Source organism: Schistocerca americana, chromosome 7, assembly GCF_021461395.2.
Source record: "Schistocerca americana isolate TAMUIC-IGC-003095 chromosome 7, iqSchAmer2.1, whole genome shotgun sequence".
In the NCBI taxonomy this organism is placed as follows: Eukaryota; Metazoa; Arthropoda; class Insecta; order Orthoptera; family Acrididae; genus Schistocerca; species Schistocerca americana.
The window spans coordinates 55,469,219-55,475,381 of record NC_060125.1 but is presented as its reverse complement, the minus strand read 5'-3'; the positions used below and the strand labels follow the sequence as shown (position 1 = coordinate 55,475,381).

Genomic DNA, 6,163 nt, shown 5'->3' with positions numbered 1-6,163 from the left:
TTCCGTGGTTTATTAAGTTTTTCAAATTTATACTGACTTTTTGATCACCCGGTACATACATCCTATTCGTAGTTACTGAAATTATTATTATCATCAGAGGAAGAAGAAAGGAGAGAGAGTTTATTAAAATGAAGCGATGAACAACTTGCCAAAAATTCGGGATAACGCTTTGTTGATGCGTATCGCAGTTGCTGATATATACGTTTGCCTTCTCTGTCCGTGTGCATATAAGGTCATTTAATTACAGAGATTAAATTGCATTTATAATACAAAATATAGACAATCTTCAGAACCATTTGACATAAACAGGAAAAAAAAATCGGTGTAACGTTACAGGACATGGAGAAAGGCCAAAGAAAGGCAGCTCGTTTTGTATTGTCACGTAATAGTGGAGAGAATGTCACGGATATGATATGCCGGCCGTTGTGGCCGAGCGGTTCTAGGCGCTTCAGTCTGGAACCGCGCTGCTGCTACTGTCGCATGTTCGAATCCTGCCGCGGGCTTGGATGTGTGTGATGTCCTTAGGTTAGTTCTGAGTTCTAGGGGACTAATGACCTCAGATGTTATGTCCCATAGTGCTCAGAGCCAGTTTTGAACGGATATTATATGTGAGTTTGGATGGCAATCATTAAACGAAAGGCGTTTTTCGTTGCGACGAGATATTTCGCGTATTTCTGTCACCAACTTTCTTCTGTGAATGCGGAAATATTTTGTTGACTCTCACCTGCGTAGGGAGAAATGAGCATCGAAATGAAATACGAGAACTCGGTGATCGCACGGAAAGCTTTAAGTGTTCTCTTTTCCCACCTGTTGTTCGGAAGTAGAACGGTCTAGAAATAGCCTGAAAGTGGTTCTGCGAACCGTGCCCCTAGCATTTGAATTGCAGCTTGTTGGTGTAGATGTAGGCGTACCACATGTTGTTGTAGTTGACTTTTAGTATGCATCTGTTTGGACAGCCAAGAAGATGTGTTTTGCTTGCTCCTCTTAACCTTCGTCGCGTAACAGGGATGCCACCAGGGCAATTCGAAGAAGATGCTTCTTGCGGGCAGCCGAGGACGAACGTGTGGTGTCTTGTAAAGCTCTTTTTGGATGAAATGTTGTCGGCTGTGGACGACCGTTTTCCGTCGGCCTCGAGCTTCCTGCCGCTACTACGTAATAGTCCGGTGTAAGTGGCGGGCGCGGTGGATGCCGTAGCGAGGGAGGGCAGAGCTCGGCGGGGCGCGGGGCGGCTGGGGGCGTAACGATCGCCGGCGTACGCGCGCCGCGGCCCCCAGGCCGCCACACAGTGACGTCACCTGGTGCGCGGTCGATGCCGGCCGTGACGTCACTCTGCGAGGTCAAGGGACGCCGCGGCCTGGGCAGGGGCGGGGCCGCGCCCCGCCGGGGGCGGCGGCCGGCGGGGGCGGATGCACTGGGGGCGGTGGAGGCGCCGGCTGAATGAAGGCTGCAGCAGGCACACGTGGGGGTGGGGGCCACCCACCAGCCAAACCACTCGTGGCTTCTGAAAATTGGACACGAAAATTGGGGCTCGACCAGAAGGGTGGAAAATGCACAGTGGAGAACGTTTACAATGTTACCCGACGTTTTAATAACATTGTTCGTACACCGATGTGTAACATTTATGGACGAGAGTAACTTGTGCATGAAATGTAATGTTTATGTTTGGTTTTCAAGGAAAGTAGTTCGAGCTTTGTTTTCATTGGATATGTTATACAGTGAGGTGACAAAAGTGATGGGATACTTCCTAATATGGTGTCTGACCTCCTTTCGCCCTTCGTAGTGCAGCAGCTCGACCTGAATGGACTCAAAAAGTCGTTGGAATCCCATGTTGATGCTGCCTCTGTAGCTGTTCATAATTGCCAAAGTGTTGCCAGTGCAAGATTTTGTGCACAAACTGACCTCTCGAGTACGTCCCATACAAGATAGATGGGATTCATGTCGGGCGATCCGGGTGGCCAATGATTCGCTCAGACTGTCCAGGATGTTCTTCAAACCAGTGATGAACGCCGGTGACTTGGCGCATTGTCATCCATAAAAATTCCATTGTTTTGGGGAACATTTAGTCCATAAATGGCTGCAAATGGTCTCCAAGTAGTTCAGTTGGACCAGAGGACCCAGTCTATTCCATGTGAACACAGACCACGCTATTATGGGGCCACCACCGCCTTGCACAGTGCCTTGTCGACAGTTTGGGTTCATAGCTTCGTGGGGTCTGCACCACACTCGAACCCTACCGTCACTTCTTACCAACTGAAATCGGGACTCACCTGACCAGGACACGTTTTCCAGTCGTCTAGGGTGCAACCGATGTGGTCACGAACCCAGGAGAGGCGCTGCAGTCGATGCAGTGCTGATAGCAAAGGCAGTCGCGTCGTTCGTTAACTGTACGTAAACGCCGCTGCTCTCGGTCGTTAAGTGAAGGTCGTCGTACATTGCTTTGTCTGTGGCCAGACGTAATGACTGGAATGTGCTGTTCTCGATACACTCTTGCCACTGTAGACCTCGTAATACTGAATTCCCTAACGATTTCCGAGATGGAAGGTCTCATGCGTCTAGCTCCACTGACCATACCACGTTCAAAGTCTATTACATTCCATCGTGCAGCCATAATCAGGTCGTAAATCTTTTTACATGAACCACCTGAGTACAAACGACAGCTCCACTAAGGCACTATCCTTTTATACAATGTGTACGCAGCTCGTGGTCTCGCGGTAGCGTTCTCGGTTCCCGAGCACGGGACCCCGGGTTAATTCCCGGCGGGGTCAGGGATTTTCACCTGCCTCGAGATGACTGGGTGTTGTTTTGTCGTCTTCATCATCATCATCATCATTCACCCTCATTACGGTCGGAGGAAGGCAAACCACCTTCATTAGGACCTTGCCTAGTACGGCGGTGCGGGTCTTCCGCATCGTCCCCTACGCTCTGTTACGGAGTATGGGACGTCGTCTCTCCCATCACACGATACTACCGCTGTCTGCATTTGTATATGTATATGCCTTCCCACCGCAGTGTATTTCGTATTTGTACGCTAAACGTTATTCAGACAGAAGTTTGTAACAGTCGATATGGCACGCCACAGAGGTTCCGAATGCGAGCACTGTGATCTTTGGTTGTCAGCAGCACAGTGACTGCGGTAGCATTCTGAAAGAAGCCACTGAGAGAGTCGGGTGTTGGCGAAGGTGCTGGGTGGTCTGGAATAGCCTACAGAGCACAGAGATAACGATACAGAAAAGGATGAATTTTGGAATATTATTTTCTGAAGATTAATTTCAGAAATGTATATTACTAGGTACAGTTGTTGTACACTGCTTGAGCGTAATTGTTATGTGTTTCAGTAACGGGTAGTTTTAGTAGGGTTTTTCTTTATTGGTTTGGCTTGGTTAACTTCAATTTTCAGGCCTACTTAAGGAAAGTCATCTGTTCGCAGCGCTTGCACTCAGTGGTTATGGATTTTACCGCTCCTTTACTGTTTCCAGTAATCACTTGCCAGAGTAAAATGTCTTATGAAAGATAAATTTTGTAAAAATGCTTGTAATAGACACACAATGAATTACAGTTGTCGCAGTACAGTTTTTAAGGAATAAACTACTTTGAGTCAGTTAGCAAAATTCAAATTCCACCACAGTCTCTGTCACGAAATAATTTCCATATTTTCTGATTATGTGTGTCGCCCCATTGCATAGAGCGGAACACAGTTTCTTAAAAAGTGAAGTATAATCTCAATAGAATAGTTGCACGTCCTTGCATTGGACTGTCCAAGGCCTCTTCTCTCCTATGCGTTGCATATTTTATATTCATCATTTCGAGAAGTACGAAGTTGCCGTTTGCCACATGTAAGCGACAAAAATTTGTTAGGGCCAGTTACAGTAGAGTCAGGACATAGTAAGATATTTCATAGTTAGGTGTTGCTTTTCAAACTCGTTATTGTGTCAGGTCAAGCAAAGTTCAGTTGATATTTAATTTCTTATGCAGATATTTTTATTTTTACAGTGCAGTGTTGCATTTACGTGTGCTTTATACTGTGTTGGTAATTTTGTTTTGTCTGACTGCGTACGTCAATTCACAGGGAGTTTTTACAGATATATTTTGGTGATTTATTCTTTAAAAATTTGATTAGTAACTTTATGGAGCGTTTGTATTCTGTTACATTTGTTTGTTGGAATTTGCAAGTCACGTAATGTGACGTCACGCATTGTAGCTCTCCACAGCACAACACAAAATTCCATTAGAGCACTTTCTTGGGTTACATGCTTGCCGTTCTACTTAATTTGATACATTCGACATTGCTCCTCACCACCGTAACACGTAGCCCATAACAACGATCATGTTGGGCGATGTTCCTGGATGCATTACGTGCTGCCACCTCTCACCGTACGAGGGTATGTCCAGCGTCGAATAGCGCAGGTGGAGAACGTCATGGAACGAGAGAATACTCGTCGAATGAATTGGCCTGCCCGTTCCTTTGACTTAAATATCGTAGAGCAGTAACTGTCAACGACACTGGTGGAGCAATGGTACACTGTCGTGTCCTGACTTAGGTGGGAGAAGGAGAAAAAGGGTTTCTGGTCACTCGGTACAGAGCATAAGGCAGAAGGACAATTCACAGTGAAGGCATTTGATTGATTTGTTCTGTCTGAGCCACCACTGGTGCAGGCATTTACTAGAAATGCAGGTTGTGAGACTCGGTAGGCAACCGTTGTGGAGACTCTTGAACAAACAGGGTTTTGAAGTAGAATTTTATTCCAGACAGGACTAACTAATACACTGGAGGCTAGTTCTAGGGTTAGAAAACGCATGAATAACACTATTACAACAGAAGCCAGTGCGGAAGTCCCACGAGTGGATGCTAACCACAGTAGCAAACACTAGCAGCACCTTAAGGCAACAACTTAGTTGCAAAACAAAACATGCTGAATGTGACGCTGTTCACTCCAAGTGAGAGAGAGAGCAGACTTACGCGGAGCTGGACCGAGGCTGGAGTCGACAGACGCGGATTCGGCGCCCACAGCGTCTGACTGAGAACTCCGCCAAAAGTGCGGAATCTAGGGGTTTTAAAGAGTCGCGTGGGGGTATTGTTTTTCCCACTCAAAGCCAGCCACCAATCCCGCAGATCTCTTGCAGGCGCCTGCCAATCACGGTTTAGTTAGGTCCCCTCTACTGCTCCTAAAGCGGGGATGTTAATGCAGTTGCATTAACTAATTCCTTATTTGCTATCAACATTGTTCAGCTGAAAGCTAAATGTAAATGCTCTGCCAAATAAGGCTTGCAACGTTATCGTTATACGTCATTTAACCCCGCCCCTCGGCATCCCCGGAGTAGGAACTGCTAGGTCAACAGTTTTCACTCTCTTTCTAACCCTTGTGAGCCTACTGACGTTGTTGTTCTCAGGGCTGGTATCAAGCTGGCTTTATTCGCTAGTACGTGCCTGTTGGTTATAAAGTTCTACGGTGGCAACCTACCACAGCGCCTAGACGACATATGAAGTTACATGTTAATTCCTTGAAGAGTAACTAGCGCCCTTGTACCGCATCTGGGGGCGTCTGCATTTTCGCAGGGTTCTCCCCTTACGGTTTACTTCATGTAACGATATCTCTCCTAGTTTCGTCTGCCCTCAGCATCGTCTCTGATTCCGCGCCTGTCCTCCTTTCTCACAACTTCCAAATAACACTACAGTAGCACGGAATAATCAATATATTACAACACCCTACCACGAGAATTCTTTACCAAAACTGCGGCACGGGTGTACGTTGCAGAGAATGCATTGCTGTCCGAAGTGATCACACATCCTACAGAGAACATTGTCCCGCGTTTTGTAATGTCTAGGTGACCATAATGGCCAACGGCCTTGCCGCAGTGGTAACACCTGTTCCCGTCAGATCACCGAAGTTAAGCGCTGTCGGGCTGCGCTAGCACTTGGATGGGTGACCGTCCCGTCTGCCGAGCGCCGTTGGCAAGCCGGGGGCACTCAGCCCTTGCGAGACAGAGTGAGGAGCTGCTTGATAGAGAAGTAGCTGCTCCCGTCTCATAAACTGACATACGGCCGGGAGAGCGGTGTGCTCACCACATGCCCCTCCATATCCGCATCCCGTGACGCAGTTCGCTGAGGATGACACGGCGGCCGGCCGGTACCGTTGGGCCTTCATGGCCTGTTCGGGAGGAGTTC

General features: G+C 47.5%; 1 pseudogene; it reads left to right on the top strand.

Moving 5' to 3' along the window:
* Positions 1-5,835: 5,835 nt before the first annotated feature.
* On the top strand, positions 5,836-5,953 carry LOC124623461 (annotated as a pseudogene).
* The last annotated feature ends 210 nt before the right edge of the window (positions 5,954-6,163 follow it).